We start from the raw sequence: 21,827 nt of genomic DNA, 5'->3' as shown, positions 1-21,827 counted from the left end.
AGGTGATGCAAGGCAATTCCAATAGATTCCAGATAGAAAATGCTATATGCATCCAGAGAGAATTGTGGAGAGTGGATCAAAATGGTTTGAAACATAGAATTTTAACCTTTTTGTATATTTGTTTATTTTTTTTTCTTGTGACTTTTTTTTTCTCTTTTGGTTGGATTTTTCTTGCATAACATGACAAATATGAAAATATGTAAAAAGAAGGGAATATGATTAACCTATATTGGATTACTTGAGAGATAAGGAAGGAAGGGAGAAAAATCTAGAAGACAAAGTCTTAGAAAGATGAATGTTGAAAACTATCTTTACATGTATTTGGAAAATAAAATACTATTGAAAATAAAAAAAGAGGGGCAGCTAGGTGGCACAGTGGATAGAGCACCAGCCCTGAATTCAGGAGGACCCGAGTTCAAATCTGATCTCAGACACTTAACACTTCCTAGCTGTGTGACCCTGGCCAAGTCACTTAACCCCAGCCTCAGAAAAAAAAGGAAAAAAAATTTAAAAATAAATAAATAAAAAAGAAAACTATTAATATGAAACATTATATATTTTGTCAAACTCAGTTGATCTATTAGTTAATTTTGCCAAATTTTTAATTTTTTCCCTTTTATTCATAGCAAAGAATGTCTCTCTGAGCAAGACAGGAGAAAATATAGAAATCATAAATGGAAGTAATATAAAAACAAAAGATATTTAATATTTAAAAATCATAAAAATATGAGTAGAGAATAAAAAAATCTAATCTTTCACCATATTGCGTGAAAGGGTACAGTGTTACCAATTGTTATTGAATGAGATAAGGTGAGATCTCTCAAGACAGTTGCGAAAATCGAGTAAGGCTTCATCTACTTCAGAATTCTAGTAGGCCTGAAGGACTTTGAAGTTCAAGTAAAGGACATTGCCTTCCCCTCCTATGATATCTCCCTATTTCATCCAAATATGGGCAACTATGTACTTATTGGTCAAGTTCAATTTCATGGGTAGATCTCGCGTTTAGAATGTAAGACTCTCAGCCAATGAGGATGAGGGTCAGTGGTGGGAGGGGGCGTTTTGCGTTAGGGATTAAAGGTGCTGTCCTGCCCACAGGAGGTGCTTCCTCTCTTCGATAGTCTACTCGAAGAGTGGGACGCCCTTCTCGCGAGAAGTACAATAAACTTTGCTTTTCTCTAGAGCTCTCTCCAGCTTTTTTATTAAATGGTGACCCTTCACCATTTCCGTACCACACAGTTTGGGGGCTCGTCCGGGATCCTTTACTCGGTGAGTAAGTGAACTCCTGGGTGCTAGTGGGATGGCGCCCTGCCTTGATTTAGGCAGCCCGCCAGCTTCCAGGGGCTTCTCCTTGCTCCCTGACGTAGAGTGGACCCGAAGTGGAGAAACTCAGAGAAAAGCAACGGAAACTCCGCGGTGAAAATCCCAACCGGTTGGTGGAGGACAGATCAGTCAAGAAATTTGCTGCGCAGCAACCCAGTGGAGGTAAGCGTCCTGTGAAGCCCCTTGAGTCTAGTTATAGGTTCTGGAGGGGGCTGTAGACGGTAGACAGGAAGAGAGCTAGGCCTTCCTGGGTGACTGAGCTAACAGGCGACTGTTAGCGTGTTTGGGCGTTTAGGAGTCTGTTAAACTCCTTCCAAATTCAATGGGTGTGGCCTAGTCCCAGCCAGCCCTCGCGGAGAGAAATGAGAAAAATATCAGAAAATACCGGTAGATATTCCCTTGGGAGATAAATTAAGTAATTGGAACAAACTGCCAAAATATGAGGAAAAATAAAAAGCAAGAAAAAGATGATAAGGTATTGTTGTTTTGTTGCAGACTGGTGGTACCAAAAGGATTAAATGGTACCTGAAAGGAAGGACCTGAGAGGATTTAATTCCATTAGCCCTTCCAGGGGCCTTCGGGCGGGGAGGAGAACTAGGTCTTTTGAAGCAGGGGTTGTTTCAGCTGACCAGAAATAGCTGTTAGTAAATCCCATTTGGGATCAGAAACCCTGTACATGGGGAAGTATGTGGGATTGAGCCAGTGAAGATGGTGGCTTCCTTCCTCTTCCTCCCACGTGTCCTGACTGCAGCAGGGCCACGTGGGCCAGGGGAAAGAAACCGCTATTTGGTGAAGTTCATTGTTTTAAATCTGATAGCAAAGTAGTTTTATATTATTGGGAATTTAAAGCTGTGATTGGGATTTTAAGTTAAAACATAGGTTTTTAAAACAAAATGCTGGTAACTTACTTAGGGGAGATTGTGGTTGTATCTCCCTACTTAGATGGTATGTTAGCTAGAGATATTGGGTAATTTGTAACTGAGCTATGCCTTAAGTGTTTGTCAGCTCTGTTGGGCATGTATTAAGTTTTATGAAATTTGGGTCAGTTACGTGCAAACATTGAAGTGTAAAGTTTAAAAATATATATACATATATTTACTTAAAGACGGGACAGGAAAGATTGATTTGTAAAAGTAATTAATAGTTTAAATGGAGCTATGGTGGTGTGGGGGAAGGGTGACCACGTGGAGAGGTCCCTCCTCCCATTAAGTATAGTGGGTTTTTTTTTTGTTTGTTAGTTTGTTTTTAATAACTGCACCTCCTTGCTGATTTAGATATTAATTATTTCTACTGTTTAAAGGAACAGCCTACATTTAGATAAAATCTTTTGGGACTGAATCTAATATTTATGGAGTTTTGAATTCAGGTATAACTGTTTGCATAGGTCGTTAAACTCCACCATCTGGAGGTGGGATGGTTAAAATTAGAACAGCTACCTGAAGTAAAACTGCCTTAAATCATGCCCCTGGTTCTTCCTCTTATGTTTGTAATCAGAGCCAAGTGGTCAGTGAATTAAACAGTGCTAGGACCGCTCCCACTTTGCCTTTCTTTTTGAGACGAAGCTGGCAATCTCTGGAACCCCAATCCCAAGTTCCTGACTATAGATCTATATTCAGATGCGTTTTTCATGTCTTGCATGATCATGGTGGAGAGGATAGACTCGGGTCAGGGAACACATTTTTCTGCCCAGGTATTGCAGAATCTGATTAGGGCCTTAGAAATCACTTGGGATCTCCATACCCCTTGGCATCCTCCCTCTTCTGGGAACGTAGAAAGGATGAACCAAGAAATAAAACGGCAGCTGACTAAGTTATCTTTAGAGACCCAACTACCTTGGACGAAATGCCTTCCTCTCGCTCTGGTTAGAATCAGGACCAAGCCACGTAGAGATATTGGGCTTTCACCTTATGAATTATTGTATGGTCATCCTTTCCAGGCTTATCCTAAGGGAGACTGGGACCCTATTTTAGAAACTAAGGATTTGTTTGTTAAGAGATATGTTAAATCATTGCTGGAACATTTGCAAGGACTTCAACAAAAAGGGCTAATAGCTCAGACTCCTCCTCTAGGTTTCCCTGTTCATAGAATTCAGGTTGGTGATTGGGTGCTGATCCCTTCCTGGAAGGACGAGAAGCTGACTCCGAGCTGGGACGGACCCTACCAAGTGATACTGACCTCAGATACTGCGATTCGCACTCAGGAACGAGGCTGGACACACCACACCAGGACAAAAGGACCTGTGGCGCCACCTTTATCAGAGTGGACAGTTGAAGACAGGGGAGACCTCCAATTACATAAGAGGAGGGGACCTCCACTGAATGGGAATTGTAACTGTATGACTTTTCTTACTTTGGGTCTCTTTGCCTGTTTGTGATTTGATATATTTTCCTTTGGGAAGTTCACCTTAACTTCACGGTGTTATAATAGTTGAACATTATGAGGCTCTCCCTAAGCTTTGGGTTTATCTATTTCCTTATGACCTTCTAGAGATGAGAACCAATTTCTCCTGCTCATGCAGAATATAGGGAGGACATTTAACTTATCAAATTGTTGGATCTGTGGTGGATCCCAACAATTGAACCAATGGCCATGGGTACCTGTCCCCCTAAGCCCAGCCTGGATCCTTAGCAACAGATCCCAAATTCATAATGGGACCGGTTTCTGGAATTTAGAAGAGAAACATCAGTGGTCATTGACCAAAGATAGGAAAGGGAAATACTGCTTAAATCAGACAGGACGAGGTTTGAAGCTGGGAAATAGTGTTTGTGAGTGGACCTATTCGAGAACAGACCTGAGGCCAAAGACAATTGACTGTACAAAAATGTCTAAATATTGGCGGGATACGGGGAGGAATCCTCAATTGAAGTGTGGGAAGGACTAGAAAGACTGTACCTTGGATGTTCTCCCAGAAATAGGAGAGCAGGGATATTGCTATCAACAAGTCACTACTGCTGAGTGTAGTGAAGTAGAATGGGATGTATTGAGATGTATAAAAGAGAATAAGAGGAAAGGGAACATATACATTGGGTACAGTTACCAATGGGGTTGGTATAATGTCACCCCAGGGACACCCGGGCAACATGGGACTCTGTTTTCCACATTTTGGAGTACCTCTAATCTAACAGGCCAGTGGCCAGTTGCCAATTGTAGTTGGAGAAAAGAGCAAGGTTTATGAAAATGCCAGTATGACCCCTTTGTGGGGGAAGCCCCCTAGGGACGAGAGACCAACAATATTACCCTTTTACAAGGAATAGCTCAGACATATTTCCAAGGGAACAACCTGCTCTAAAGGGTCATTATTGGATCTGTGGTTTAACTGCCTATACTCATCTGCCTCTTAATTGAACAGGGAATTGTTATATTGGACTAATAAGGCCAAAAGTTTTCTTTCATCCCGAACAGGCAAACCAATATTTAGGGATTCAGTTGTATGATAATTTGGGAAGGGAGAAACGGAGTTTAGATACCTCCATCACTTGGACTGGAGATGCAAATGGTTGGGGTGAGGCCTGGCCTCCAGAAAGAATAGTCAAAGAGTATGGGCCAGCGACCTGGGCTCAAGATGGAAGTTGGGGATATAGAACTCCAATATACATGTTGAACAGGAGAATTAGGCTTCAGGCAGTTGTAGAGATTATCACCAATCAGACAGCTGAGGCACTACATCTTTTGGCTGATGAAGCTACTCAAACCAGAGAGGCTGTTTTACAACATAGACTTGTGCTGGATTATTTGTTGGCTGAGGAAGGGAGAGTTTGTGCTAAACTAAATTTATCCACATGTTGTATAAAGATTGGTAACAATGGTAATCTAGTGAAGGAAATCACTAAGAACATTAGGAAACTTGCTCCTGTTCCTGTACAGACTTGGACCTCACTGTTCAATACTTCTTGATGGTCCTGGTTTGGGAAGCTGGTGGAAGCAGCTCCTTTGGTTGGGCCTTATAGCTCTTAGTGGTGTTATATTACTCCCTATCTGTATCCCCTGTTTGATCAGATTAATAACCAGAATTGTCCGAAATTCATTATCTGGAATGGTTAGGCTAGAGGAAAAAAGCTGAGGGGTCTGTTAGATTGAGGGTATTAAAAGGACAAGGATGGGAGCCAGTAAAACAGTGGCAACAAGAACCAGAAGGAAACGAGGAATTTGATAGGGAATGTGAGGTTATGTTACAAAAATTTGAAGAGATCTCAATGTACAAATAAGAGGAGGGACTGAATGAGATAAGGTGAGATCTCTCAAGACAGTTGCGAAAATCGAGTAAGGCTTCATCTACTTCAGAATTCTAGTAGGCCTGAAGGACTTTGAAGTTCAAGTAAAGGACATTGCCTTCCCCTCCTATGATATCTCCCTATTTCATCCAAATATGGGCAACTATGTACTTATTGGTCAAGTTCAATTTCATGGGTAGATCTCGCGTTTAGAATGTAAGACTCTCAGCCAATGAGGATGAGGGTCAGTGGTGGGAGGGGGCGTTTTGCGTTAGGGATTAAAGGTGCTGTCCTGCCCACAGGAGGTGCTTCCTCTCTTCGATAGTCTACTCGAAGAGTGGGACGCCCTTCTCGCGAGAAGTACAATAAACTTTGCTTTTCTCTAGAGCTCTCTCCAGCTTTTTTATTAAATGGTGACCCTTCACCATTTCCGTACCACACATTATGAAATTTAAAATATAATAAAAGACAAAGTGATTAATTTTATCATTTAATTTACTCTACTTTTTTTAAAGGACTTAACACAAATAAAATCATTGACACTAGAATCAGATGAAAGCTATAGCTTGGTATAAAATGTCTGCATAAATACATCTGATAAAATGCTGATAGCCAGAATTTACATGGGAAAGAACATTTTCAAAAGTATAAATATAAATTATCAGTAACTATTTGAAAATTGTTTTTAAACAATAATGACATTGTATTACTTGCCATTGGGGGAGGGGGTGGGAAGGAAAGGAAGGAAAAAAAATTGGAACAAAAAGCTTTGCAAGGGTGAATGCTGAAAACTTTGCATGTTTTGAAAATAAATATCTTTAAAAAATTTTTTTAAATAGTAATGACCAAAAAAAATTAAAACAGTCCTCAGGCAAAAATGTTAAACCATTCTGACCTGGTCCACTGTAACTTTATTACAGAACCTCAAATGAGCCCTTACTATTGCTACATTATCCTACTATACCTCCTTTATTGCAACACTGTCTCATTCTCCCCAGTAGCTCTTCCCAACTTTTTACTCCTCTTCAAATGTTTCAGAGTTCCCCCTCCCCTTCCTTGCTCATTTGAGAACCTTGCCTCATATGTTACAGAAAAATTGAAGCTATTATGTTGTGAGATCCCTCTTCTCCCCTTTTCCTTATCACCTATCACTCAGATGCCTTCTATCTCCTTCTTCACCTCTGTCTCACATGATGAAATGGCCTTACTCCTTAATAAAGCTAACCCTTTTACTTGTTCAAGCAATTCTATCCCATCCCACCTCCTCCAGCAGACTCTCCTCTCTGTCATTCCTACTCTTTCACTTATTTTAATGTTTCTCTACTGGCTCATTTCCTCCTGCCTACAAACATGTCCATGTTCCTCCCAACCATAAAACATAAAAACCTTCACTTAATTCTTGCATCTCCACTAATTATTGTCCTCTATTCTATCCTTTGTAGCTAAACTCCTTGAAAAGGCCATCTACAATATAGGTGCTTCCACTTTCTCTCTTCTCCCTTTTGTCAGAATCCCTTACAATCTGCTTTCTGGTTTATCATTCCATCTAAACTGCTCTCTCTAAAGTTACCAGTGATCTCTTAGTTGTCCAATTTTCTCATCCTCATTGTCCTTGAACTCTGCAGTTTTCGACATTGTTGATTATTCTTTTCTCTTTGATATTCTCTTCTCTCTAGATTTTCAGGACACTAGTCTCTCCAAGTTTTCCTCGGACTTAATTACTTCTTTTTTATCTTCTTTCTTTGTGGAATTCTCTTGCAGATCACACCCTCTAATCATAAGTATCTCTCAGAGGACCAGCTCCTTTTCTTCTCTCCAAATCACTTTTCTTGCTGATTTCTCTGATCCCAAGGATCCATTCCTGGCCTAATGATACACTAACCTATCTATCCCTGCCCCATACTCTATGTAGACCTCCAACCTCCCATCTTCAATTGTCTTTTAGACATCTCAAACTGGATAGCCAGTAGACATCTTCAACCTAATACGTCCAAAATTGAACTCAGGAATTTTCCCCTTAAACCTCCCCAGTTCCTACTTTGCTTTTACTATACATGGCAATACCATCTTTCCAAGCCCTCAAGAGTCATAATCTAGGAGTATTCTGGATTCCTCACTATCTTTCACATCTTCATGTCTAAACTCTTGCTAAGGCTGGATGATTTCACCTTTGCAATGTCTAAGATATACATACATACATACATACATACTACATATATATGTCCTCTCTCCTTTGACACATTACTCTGGTGCAGACCCTCATCTCTTTCTGTCTTCATTATTGCAATAATCTATGGATCAGCCTGCCTCAAATCTCTCCCCACTCCAATCCATCTTCCATTCAACTGTCAAAGTGATTTTTCTAAAATGAGGTCCGGTCTTGTAACCATCCCCACTACCTCCCATTCTTAACTCAGCAAATTCCCAGTGGCTGTCTATTGCCTCAAGGAACAAATACTAGATGCTCTTTCTGGAATTCAATTCATAACCTACCCCCCCCCCCACTCCTCTCCTACCTGTCCAGTCTTCTTATATCTTCCTATTCGATACATATTCTTTGATCCAATGCCAGCATCTTCCTTACACATCCACAAACTAGACATTATCTCTCAGATCTAGGCATTTTCCTTCTTTTATCCCCTTGCCTGGAATGCTCTGCCTCCTCAACTCCGCCTTCTGGCTTCTTTAAAATTCCAAATAAAATTCTACTTCCTACAAAGATGTCTTTGGAACTTCTCCAAACCATTTTAATTTCAATGTCTTCCCTCTTTTTTTTTTTTTCTTTTTTTTTTTCCTATTTATCCTGTAAATAGCCTACTCTGTTTATTGCTTTATTTATAGGAAAATACATTACTGGAAGGACCAGCTTAAGATAGGTATGCTAATTTAAGGTAGTAGAACTATTAATTAATTCAGTCTTTTTGAATAACAATTTGGAACTAAGCTCAAATCCCAGGATTGCAAATTTGGGCAAAGAGTTTTCTACAGAAAAAAAATTCTATAAAAATATAATAAAATTCTATAAAAATATAAATATTCTATAAAAAACATCACAATATGTGACTAGTAATTGGAAATGGAGGAATAAGGAAACAAAATGGTATGTCTATCTTCATGAAGATTATTTTCTTCATGAAGGGAAATAACACAAATAGGATCAGATAATGGAATATTAATGAATCATAGAGTAATAAAAATAATAATTCAGAGAAACATGAAGTGAGAATGAAAAAAGCAAATCCAAATACATACAGTGATTAAACAATGTAAAATGAGTCAACCAGAGACAACAAAACTATTAAAACATGGAATTTCAAAATTAACAAGCACAGGTAACAACTAAATATAGCTGTTTTTCAGTTAATAGAGTCCTGTAAGGAGGTTTCTTTATGAGAAATGCTGATTCTATCCATTTGCCTTCCTCCCCTCCTAGATAAATTAGATAATTGAGTAAAATGAGGATAAATGATAAAAAGGATAGACTTGGATTCAGGAAGACCTCAGTTGATATCTATCTCACTGCCAGTGAGATCCTGGGCAGAATACTTAATTTCTACCTGCTTCAGTTTCCTCATGAGTAAAAAAGGATTGATAATAGCACCTACTTCCCAATGTCGTAGTGAGAATCAAATGAGTTGTTTGTAAAGTGCCAGGTATGAATTTTTTGGGGGGGGGAGTATTGGATTCTTGTTTGCTTGTTATCTCTGTGCTTGAATTTGAAGTTCCTGAAGACAGGGAGTGGCTTTTGCCTTTGTTTTTTCCTCCCATCTCCCCAGTCCCTTTTTTACAAAGCTAAGAAAATAATTTCCCAAATACAGGCCATCCAGATGTTCAAAAACTTTCAATGATTTCTATCGACTCTAGGATAAAATACAAACTTTTTAACCTGATATTTAAGACTTTTCATAACCTGGCTTCAATCTCCACATAATTTCTCTTTAAGCATTTTTCTTTCTAGTCAAATTCAGCTTCTCATTGCCTCTTGTTTGAACCATTATAGTAACTTCCTAATGGACTTCATTTATTCAATCTCTATTCTCTACAATTCATCCTTTACACTCCTAAAGCTGTGGTCTGACCATGGCATTCTCCTCTTCAAGAAGTTTCAATGTCTCCACTTTGCTTAGAAGACAAAACAGAAACTATTCCCTTTAGCATTAAAAGCCCTTATAAAAACCTATTTTTCCAAGCTGACTGCACAGTATTCCATTTGTTGTTTCCTCATTCAATATTGTCTCATATCTCTGCTTTTGGAAAGGCTATCTATCACACTTACAATACTCTACTTTACTTTGCTGCCCTTGAAGGGTTAACTAATATGCTACCCCTCATAAAAGATCTTTGTCAAATTGTTACTGCCCCTCCCACAGTACTTTGAATATATTTATTTGTGTTATTTCCCTTCATGAAGAAAATAATCTTCATGAAGGTAGATATACCATTTTGTTTCCTTATTTTGTATGTCCAGCAATTGACATAAGAGTAGATGCCTAAGAACATTTGTTAAATTGAATTGATATTGGAATCTATTCCTGATTTGTTCCCATTATGCCATTTTCTTCCTCTTTGAAGGTTCTAAAGCCAACTTTCTCCCTGAAAACCACTATGTCAGCTGTACCACTGAAATCCCTATCTTCTTTCAGGGTCCATATCAGATACTACTTATTCCACAAAACCTTTAAAGGAATTATCTTCCTTCTCAAATTTTCGTGGAGCTCTATATCTCTTCCCTGTGTCCTATAATATTATATGTTATAGTATACTTGCCTGTTCATGTTGTGCAACATATAGCAATATGATCTAAAGGAAAGAGTACCAAATTTGGAATCAAGAACTATATCAATTTTTTATATATTTCCCTTATCCTCGTCATTCACCTAACATAGTCTTTTTTATTTAAATTTTATTATTATTATTATTAAATTTTTTTTATTTTCAAAACATGTGCAACTCTTCTACACATATTTCCAGTTATCCAACATACTGTCTTATACATAATAAATGCTTATTATCAAAATGTGTTAAACTATTTATTATGATTATTAATTTTTGTTGAATCATCTATTTGAATTTAGTAAGTTAAATTTTGTCTTAAAAATAAATAAAACATTTATTAAAGTGACAAGGTAAAGAGAAGTGACCAAAAAATAAATAGAGCTTGTTATGGGCCAGAACTTGAAACAAGGTGCTAAGTAAGTGGAATTGAGGAGACAATAGTTAAATCTAATTTAGCATTGATTTTATCCTACAACAAATAATGTTTTCAGTGTGGGATATATAAGGAGGAGCTGTCAGGGCCAGAAAGGAGAAGCTCACTAGAAGCTCTCCTGGGAAGAGACAGATTCATTCTATCTTCCACTTTTGTGCTAGCTGGAGGCTGAAGCTGGCAGAGGCAAAGAACTATTGGCAAGAGGTCTCGGAACCAAGGAGAGAGATAGGCCTCTGAGAAAACTAATCAGGCCCAGGAAAATAAACAACACTTTGAAGGAAACAATAAAGGATTTGGACTTTAACTCCTGGCTGTGTTTGGGGTTATTATTACACTGAACTGAAATGAAGGCTGTCTCCAGAAGCTCCCTAAGAAACCTGCTCCCAGAAAATACTATATTTTAGAGAAGAATATTACAAGAGCTTAAGTGGATTTTAAATGGTTGAAGGCCACCCTCCTCCCCCAAAATGAACTTATATCAGACAGCAGAGAGGTCTCTGGTGATATTCTGAAGGAAAGTGCCCTCAGGCCTATGCTATTTTATGTTTTAGCAACAATTTGGAATAAAACATAGAAGCAGAATTATATATATTTGCATATGGCATAAAATTGAAAAGGATAACTAACAAATTGGAAGTCAGAATCAGGATTTCTAAATACCTTTACAGGATTAAAAGATAAGATAAATAACAGCATAATATTGAACATGATTAAATGGAAAGTTTTAACATCCATGTCAAAAGAAATATATAATTATTAATCAGAGAAATGCAAATTAAAACAACTCTGAGATACCACTACACCCTTGTCAGATTGGCTAGAATGATAGGGAAAGATAATGCAGAATGTTGGAGGGGATGTGGGAAAACAGGGACACTGATACATTGTGGGTGGAATTGTGAATATATCCAGCCATTCTGGAGAACAATTTGGAACTATCCTCAAAAAGTTATCAAACTGTGCATACCCTTTGACCCAGCAGTGTTACTACTGGGCTTATATCAGAAAGAAATTTTAAAGAAGGGAAAGAGACCTGTATGTGCAAAAATGTTTGTGGCAGCCCTCTTTGTGGTGGCCAGAAACTGGAAACTACGTGGATGCTCATCAACTGGAGAATGGCTGAATAAATTGTGGTATATGAATGTTGTGGAATATTATTGTTCTGTAAGAAATGACCAACAGGATGGTTTCAGAAAGGCCTGGAGAGACTTACATGAACTGATGCTGAGTGAAATGAACAGGACCAAGAGATCATTATATACTTCAACAACAACACTACATAATGATCAATTCTGATGGATGAGGCCCTCTCCAACAATGAGATGAACCAAATCAGTTCCAATAAAGCAGTAATGAACTGAACCAGCTACACCCAGCGAAAGAACTCTGGGAGATGATTATGAACCACTACATAGAATTCCCAATCCCTCTATTTTTGTCCGCCTGCATTTTGGATTTCCTTCACAGGCTAATTGTACACTATTTCAAAGTATGAATACACATTCATGTCTCTAGGTTAAAAATTCAAGCTCTCTAACCTACTTTTAAAAGCATTCCATAATATGGTTATATATGTGTATATATACACAAATACATGCATGTATATATGTATGTCCAGCTATAAATATAAGGTTAGAAAGGTTTGGTTTAAAAGCAGTTTGGTGTAGGGGGTGGGGGTGGCAGGATTACATAGTTTATTTTAGCATATCAACTCAGAATGAACTAAAAATTGTAACCAAAGAAAATTCAGATAAGCCTAGGCTTCATTAATAGAAGCATGGTCTTTAGATCCTACTGGGTTGCTCAGAGTACCTTAATGGAATTGTGTTTGAATTTGGAGTGCTACATTTTAAGAATATATTGGCAAACTTGTTTGTACATAGAAGGGAATTATCAGGAAAGTTGTGAGCCTGAATGCCATTTCATGTAAGAAATAGTTGCAGGAATTAGGGATATTTAGCTTGGAGAAGAAAAATAAATCTTAAGTAGGTGATCATAACTGCCATCAGATATTTGACAGCAGTTATGTGAAAGAGCAATTAAACTCATTTTGCATGGTTTTAGAAAGCAGAATTAGAATCAATGTGTGGAAGTTAGATTTTGATTCTCTATGGATACAGCAGCTGATCATTGTAATGTGGTCACTATTGGCTACTCTTAGGTCCATGGTTAATGTCCTTTAGGAATAATTAACTCTCTCAATGCTCACAAACTTCCAAGTCAGGATAAAACAAACAGTATTAAAAATATATATATATATATATATATATATATATATATATATATATATATATATATATATATATATATATATATATATATATTTCCTAAAAGAGAATGCAAGTAAAGAGCCAAGCATTCAATCAGATAGCAAGCATTAATATTATTGATTTAGGAAAATAAGAATTTCCCCAAACTCCAGGAGTAGGAGATATTTAGATCATATTCAATATAGCAGAAACTGAGGGGGAGAGGTCACCTCCTTTTGCTTCTGACACAGACTCTAAAGCTATAGAAAGTAACATTGGATACCCATTGTCTGTCTGTCTGTCTGTCTCTCTTTCTGTCTGACTCTCTGTGTCTGTCTGTCTGTCTCTTTCTTCCTCCCTAAGATCCAGCTCAAGTCTCAGTAACAATGCAGCACAGGCATTTATCTTTTAAAATGGGTACTAATTATTTCAAATTTCAAAATGAGCTAATGTACAGGCTTTTGAGAGATGGAGTTCTAAAAAATCCCAGACCTCTTATTTAATAAAGTAATTTCTAATAATTATTATAATACTGTACAATGATAGTACAGGCTACCCCAAACAATAGTGAACTTTTCACTAGAAAATCTTCAAACAAAGCTGAATGGTCATTTGTCACAATTATTTCAAAAAGATTTTCTCCCCAGAATGGGAAAATTGGACTAGGTATCCTCTCCAACCAATTCAAATGCAAAATGTTAGTATAATTTTCTTGTTTCTAGCATAAGATCCAGAGATCCAAGTAACACAACATGTGCAATTAATGAATGAATAGATAGTTGTAAACCTCTAAATCTGGTTTAGGATGTGGATTTGAGATTTGTCCAAGACAATGGTGCCAATTCAAACAGAACCAGAGGTCCCTAAACCATATATGTAAGGATTATCTTTTTAAAAATTGTACTTTTAACTACTTTGTTAAATATTTCCCAGTTATATTTTAATCTTGATGGTTGATACTCCAGCCTGTGTTTCCTTGACACCTCTGAAAATAATACACTGTTAGTTTAATATATATGTATTCTCTTGAAAGAAAGCCCAGCATTTCTCTCAATCTACATTCCCACCAAAGAAAATAATTCAATACTAATCTAGTCTGAGAATATTGTACTAGACTAAAAGGTCATAACCTATTTTGTGTTGTAGTGCCCTTTGAACCCCTTCTCAGAACAATGGTTTTTTGTTTGTTTTTTGTTTTTTGCTGAGGCGATTGGGGTTAAGTGACTTGCCCAGGGTCATACAGCTAGGAAGTGTTAAGTGTCTAAGGTCAGATTTGAACCCAGGTCCTCTTGACTTCAGAGCTGGTGCTCTATCCACTACACTACCTAGCTGCTCCAAAAACAATGTTCTTAAATGCATATAATACATAGGATTACAAAGGAATCCAATTATATTGAAATAAAGCTATTAAAAAATGTTTTATGAGTTCACATATCCCAGGTTGAGTCCTCCTATTAAGTACCTAATCCAAACATTTTGTAGTTCAATTGTTTCAATCATGTCTTATCCTTCATAACTCCATTTGGGGTTTTCTTGGCAAAGATACTGGAGTGATTTGCCATTTCCTTCTCCACCTCATTTTACAGATGAGGAAACTGAGACAAACAGAAGTTTAATAACTTGTCCAAGTCATCCTGTCCAGGATCACAAGTAGTAAGTGTTTGAGGTTGGATTTGAATTCAGGGCTTCCTAGTAGATCCACAAAAGGCTTGGCTCCGAACCATTCTTGGAATGCTCTTAATTTCATTGATAAAGAAATGAAACGATTCTTGGTTTTTGTCCCATCTAGAATCTAGAATATAATTTTAGAATATATTGATATCGCTGCCCTCTGTAAAAAATATTCCTTTTAAAGTGCTGCTATAAGGCATAATCAATCACCAACCAAGACAGCATGGTCTAACGTAGGAAATTTCAGATTATATTCCTCTTGAATTCTTTTGAAATCTATTAAAGCAGTTCAGGAAGCTGTCCCCTGATTATTTGCTTCATTGTCATATAACTGAATAGAATTCAAACACTGAGAAAAGTTATGGAATGAGTTATTATTTTTATGTTTAAAAGAAGATGCTAATTATTCCATATTATTCCCTGATTGGTACAATTTCAGGCAAAGTAACAAAATGACAGACACAATATTCAGATAATTTGCTCGGGAAAAAGGGGATGTATATACTGGAGTGGAAGAAGGAATCACTTTGTTAGTAGATGAAATCTTGCCTAAGAGTTTGTCCTTCTGACAACTTAGTTGTTTCTGTTTTTCACAGATTCTATCATTCTGCCACTTTTAAACACACAATTTCTGTAAAATATCTCGATTTTCCCCCACTATGGTTTCCGTGGTAGTGATGGGGATGGAGAGAGAGGAATATTTCTTTGGGGAGCAGCAGTACTGGGTATGAGAGGACAGGGGCTGCAATTGTAGACAGAGGACATTTTCATGGTAAGGGACATCATTATTTATTAATAGGAATTACTAGTTCTTGAAAGCAAAACATAAAATCATAGAACTGTAGCCTAAGAGCTGAATTGAAATCCTATAGTTAAGTAACCAAATTGTTAATTTTCACAATGTAAATTTCCTCTAATTAATTGATTTCTTCTTTGTTTTTCTTCTTCCTCTCCCCTTTATTGCTTTTATTCTAATGGCTCATATATCAAAAAGACATTTATACAAGACATACAGAATAAGTAGTTGCTTTGTTTCTACATCCTATGCATTTTCAAATATATCCTCTCTCTCATCTTCTCAGTGAAGGTTCTTATAACAAAGACTTTATAAAAAGAAAGGAATTTTTTTAAAACTCTGGAAAATTGACCAACATATTAACGTTATCTGCTAGATTAGTAAATTTTGCATAACTATTGTGGCCAAACACTACAATGAAGAGATAGTAAATTTCATTACATCTTGTCTTGAAAGAAGTGCCATTAATATTATTATATCAACTCTTTTATTTCCTTATATTATTATTTCTATTTATATTGATGCAAGTGCTATGCATATTGATTTTCTTATTCTATTGGGGCATGCGTATTTCCATGCTTTTTTTTTTCAATTTATTTAATATTTTAATTTTTTTTTACATTTGTTTTGAACATTTTTGAGTTTTAGGTTCTCTCTTGTATCCCCATCCATAAGTAAGAAACCATATGTGAAGTTATGCAAAACATTTCCTTAAATCAAGTTGTGAAAGAAAACATAGATCTCTTACCCTAATGAACTAAAAACCGTGAGGAAAAGTTAAGTAAAAAAAAAAATTTATCTGGCCTTCAGTTTAGCTCTAGCATATAATCCAAGATGTTTTCTCTCCTTTTTTTACACCAAAATTTATCCTAATTTCAGTTCAATATCATATAATTTGGTTTTAATTTAAAAGTGAGTTGGAAAGGAAAAGGAATGTGAATATCTTTATCTACAGATAGTGGTCAGCATGAGGCGTTAGCCCCCCAGTCCTATTTGTAATTCTCATTAGAATGATGAGAACTTGGACATGACATGAGATAAATAAGTCTCAGACTTGCAATCTTAATTGATATATCTGGGGCTGCTTTAAGAATAATATTAGAGATTTTCCCAGAAGTTTAATGTAAACATTGCCTAGATTTATTTTGAGAGAAATGGCCATGTTCTATCAGAGAATAGATTGCCAAATATATGTACTTTTGTTGTTAAAACTTGAATCTTTTTACCCTTAACTCAAACTGTCTTGACTGCTCATGTTTATGCAAAATAGAATTTTTGGAGGAAAAAAGAGAACCACTGTAACATCAGAGGAAATCATCAAAGAACCAGTGGCAACATCTTAAGGCTTTTATCAAAGTAGTGAGGGAATGCATTAAAGCAACAATATCTGAGACTTACATGTGATAGGACTACCAAATGTAATAGTATGTCTTATGAGCATATGAGAATAGGATGATTTTTCAATGAAAGAAAAAGTTATTCTCAAATGTTGGGCAGTGATTACTCCTGCTGTTCCAAGTTAGAAAATGTTATTCTCAATAGCAACTGGGAAAACAAACAACAACCAAAAGAAACCCAATATTTAAATTGTAACATAGTCCATCCTTGAGAAACAGCACCAAAATTTTTTTTATTATTATCTATTTACACAATAGAGGAAAAATCATAATATAAACAAAAATATTAAGGAAGAACCAAACACTCATTAATTAAATAATGACCAATTGAAATAGACTAAGAGAATCAATAATTAAAAGGGTGGTATAGACACTGTCATAGTACAAAGAAGTCTAAATTTGAAGCTCTCTGGGCTCAGTTTCTTTAACTGTAAAATAAAAGGATTGAAATTGATGACCCACTTCCCTTCCATCTCTAAATCTATGTCCATATTGTCTCTCTCAGCTCAATAGAACCATAGAGGATTGTTTTTGTAGAATAGAATAAATGTTGTTAGTCAGATGGTTGTGCTTCAATGTTTTCTGTTACAAATCAGACAAGTCTTTGGTAATTGTTTACAATGTTCTAGACACTGAGGATACAAAGATAAAAGTTCAATCATTTTTCAGTCATATCCAACTCTTCATGATCCCAGTTAGGGTTTTCTTGGCAAAGATAATGGAGAGATTTGCCATTTCCTTCTCCAGCTCATTTTACAGATGAGGAAACTGAGGCAAACAGAATTAAGTGACTTGTCCAGGGTCACACTGCTAACGTCTGAAGGCAGACTGGAATTTAGGAAGAGTCTTCCCCACTCTAGTCCTAGTATTATATCCTACACACACACATGTGTATACATACTAATACATGCACAAATATATGTACATACAAAAGAAATAGGAGGTCATTACAAGGAATGGGGAGTGGGGAGAATGCAAAATCAAGGAGATTATGAAAGGCTTAATGAATGTATATGGTAGTGGTAGAATTGAATCTTGAGGGAAAGGAAGGATTCTAAGGGAGGGTTCAATGTCACTTAGGAAGGGTAGATCATCCAATGATTGAGGCATAAAACCCAAGTCATCAATAAAGCTTTAAAAATTCTTGTCAGTAAATGGCATCCTTAAATATTTATCATTAAACGTTTTGCTGAAGAATAAAAGTTTACCAGAAAATAAGTATGCGATGTGCTTAAAGAACTAAATATTCCAACCCCACTGAGTCCCGATATTCAACCTATGATCAAAAAATGCCTGCTTCTATTTATCAAAATGTGTTCAACATAAACGACTACTCAGCCAGAAAGAGAGCCTGTGTTAAATACGATTATATATTAACATCAAACCACCGATAAGCTGGGCGGGTTGGGGGGTGGAGAGGATGGCAAGAAAAAAGAAACCACATGAAAACCTACCATCAGCCACCCTACTAAGTGTCTATTACTGCATGATTCTTCAGTACTCCCAGGAGATCTTGTATTAAAGATACTCCTTCAGACATCCTGCAGACAGCATGATACTATCCTCAATGCATTTACTTATACACCCACAACACTAAAGAAAGAATATCAACTTCTATGAATATTCACTGTGCTTTTGTTCGTTGGAAAGAAGGCGAATAACCAGCTACTATTTAGGTTGACACCAACTGTTCACCCTTTCTTTCCAATGGAAAAAAATCACAGCACTCTTGAAAGACAGACTGATCTAGGTATAATACAGACCCGCATTATGCAAGTCTCCACACCTCAGTCCTGACCTCCAATGCCGCTGTTGTGCAATTGTCGGGGCTCTCCTGTCTCCGAGACAATACCTGTACCTGTCAGACTCAGCGCAGGAATAAAAATCTCTAAATCCATTTCACACGGCACTGGCGGCAGATTCTCAATCTAAGCCCCATAAAGGGAAAGGATATAAAGCTTTTACTAAAACGTTTTGAACCCAGGCCTCTGAAGATGAAACCACAGAAGCAACTTGCCCCAAAGAAGAAGGAAACAGCCCAGTGGAATTCATTAGTTACTCAGATCTTCTGAAACTTATGCTCTCCATAGTGCAACTAATGTGGATTTTATTCAAGCATGTTTAAATTGTCTCTTACATTAAATTGCTTTTGAGTTTTCTTTTTTTTAAAAGCAAAATAAATAAACTAAATAGCAAGGATCGTCGTGATAAGTACTCTGAATCTGTGATTTCAGTGATGTAGAGCATTATCAAATGAAGAAATTCCTTTCTTAATGCAGTTTGAAACCTTCTCTGCAAATTAGTCTTAGAAAGTTAGTAAGAAGTTGTGTAGGGTCACACATTCTGGGTGTGTCAGATGTGGGACTTGAGCCCAGAGCTTCCTGGCTCTGAGATCAGCTCCCTCTAAACCACAGCTGCCTCTAAACAGCAAGAAATTTTTTCACATTCTAGGTACAAATCAAAGTTTACTTTATTTTATTTTATTTGGGAAAATGTAAATCCAAGGTCAACTTTTGTAGAACAAGACCATGTGGTGATTTGGGGTTTTTAATATGTGGAACATTTTTTTTAATCCATATAGGTCATAATAGATTGAGGAAAGTCAACTCAGCCATTATCTTCATGATCCTCGACTGAGATTCTCTTTTTTGATTAGCATTTTAGATTTTAGATACTTGAACTGATCTTACCTTCTCACTTCAACCAAACCAGTTTATCAACATTCAGTTTTGACTTTTCCCCTTTCTCCTACATCTGGCTTCATTTGTGTCCACACATAACCAAAATCCCATGGTCAGTCGCTTCACCATTTCGCTTCACCATAGTAATCCATAGTATCCCTTCATATCACTCTTTGACATACCTTAGTTCCTGCTTTGTTTATTCTCATTTCAGCACCAAAACAACAGAAAGTCATTCACTGATAGGGCACACTTATAAATCCATCTTTATTTAACTTCCCATGAATCTTCGCTAATGCATGATAAATTTTATTAACATAACATGAGCTTCAGGAAGGGAGTATTTCATTTTTGTTTCTGAACTCCCAGGATATAGCCCAGAGCTTGGCACATAGAAGGAATTTAATAAAATTTGTATTTAATTGATTGATATTATTCAACTCTTAGGGTTTCCTTGTAATTTTCCCCCAAATAGCTCTTGTGAACCTTTTCCATTCTCCTCAGTTCTAGACCCCTCAGCTCTTGGGAAACAATCTTATTCCATATAATAGGATCAAAGACACCTAAAGTTTTTCTCCGTAATTCAAAACTTATGTTTTTGCCTACCATCTTCTGCCTACTCCTTGATATTTCAAAGAAACAAGTGGCTCTGCTCCTCCAAAACATTAATCCCTTCTCCTGTCTACTGATGAGGTAGCAGGGTGAATGATCAGAAGTTTGGATTATAATTTGGAAGATCCAGGTTTGACTCCAAGGCTCTGATACTAACTGAATTTGTGACATAGGCAAGCTATATAATTTCTCTGAGACTCACTTTTTTGATTTGTAAAATGGGATAACATGTATAAAGCATACTCACAGATACAGTATGAAGCTCAAATGAGAAAATGTGTGATAGAATTATATAGCACATTACTATTATTTTATCTCTTAATATTGTCTCTTTTACTTTTCCCCAGGACATTGTCCATAAATCTTCCTTTCTTCTAAATCTTTCCTTCTTCTCTGGGTCCTTTTCTATATAAACACACAAAGATCTTCCCAATTCTTTGAAAATGAAATATTTTTCCTATCTCTTTGCTAGCTTTAGGCAATGATTCCATCTCTCTTCTCATTTTCTCTGCCAAATTTTTGGGGAAAGTATTTGAGTAGCTTGGTGGGCACAATAAGTAGAGTCCCAGGTCTATCGTCAGGGAGACTCACCTTCCTGAGTTCACATTTGGCCTCAGATACTTCCTAGTTGTGACCTGGACAACTTTTCTGTTTTCCTCAGTTTCCCCACCTATAAAATGAGAAAGAAATAGCAAACTACTCCAGCATCATTGCCAAGAAAACCCCCAAATAGGGTCACAAAGTCTCAGAGAAGACTGAACAACTCAACCACAATAAAATTCTACATCAATCATCATAACTTTCCTAATGACTATCCTCCAGATCATCCAGGTTCACAGAAGTGTAATCCTTAATTCCTCAGTCTCTCCCATTTCCTATATTCAATCTGCTGCTAAAAGCTATTGACTCTATCTTCATGACATTTCTTGCATAGTACTCTTCCTCTCCTTTGATACTCATTCCATCCTGGTACAAGCCCACATCACCTCATGCTTGGATGAGTAAAATCATCTTGTGCTTGGTCTTCCTGCCTCAAGGCTATTCCCCATTCTAGTTCACACTACACTAGACCATCAAAGCAATCTTCCTAAAGAATAGGTTTTTAATCATATCCTACCCTCTCCCATCCCCTAGTCAATAAATTTCAACAGTTCCCTATCTTCTATAGGATCAAATACAAAGTCCCCTGTTTGACCATCAAAGCTCTTTAAACCTCATCCCCTCCTGCCTTTCCAGTCTCCTTATACTTTAGTATCTTCCAAGTACTTTTCAACCAGTGACAGCCTTTTTTCTATTAATCTTACAAGACTTGCTCAAGATCAAGCAGATACTGTTGTAAATCACGGAACTGAAGCTAAATATTCCAATTCCAAAGTTTTTATGTGCTTCTAGCACTCCCTAAAGTTTTCTACTAAGTAAAAGATGAATTAAGATTTGTGTTGATAAAGTTCCCTTCCTTCAGTCACTTTGGACTCTACTCTTCTTCTCATCTAACTCATCTTGGTCCTTCTAATGATAACTCTGGTTTATTCCTTACATTCATCTGTTCCTTTCAATTCCCACTACTAGGATTCTACTATGAGCCTTTTTTTTTTTTTTTTAACTTCTTGTCAAGATTAGGAACCTAATTTAAAAGCCTTATAAATGGTGTCCCTTACCAAGGATTTCTACACACTAGAGC

The sequence above is a fragment of the Sminthopsis crassicaudata genome, chromosome 5 (genome assembly GCF_048593235.1).
Source record: "Sminthopsis crassicaudata isolate SCR6 chromosome 5, ASM4859323v1, whole genome shotgun sequence".
Taxonomy (NCBI): Eukaryota; Metazoa; Chordata; class Mammalia; order Dasyuromorphia; family Dasyuridae; genus Sminthopsis; species Sminthopsis crassicaudata.
The sequence above is the reverse complement of the archived record's forward strand: the minus strand, read 5'-3'. Positions refer to the sequence as shown.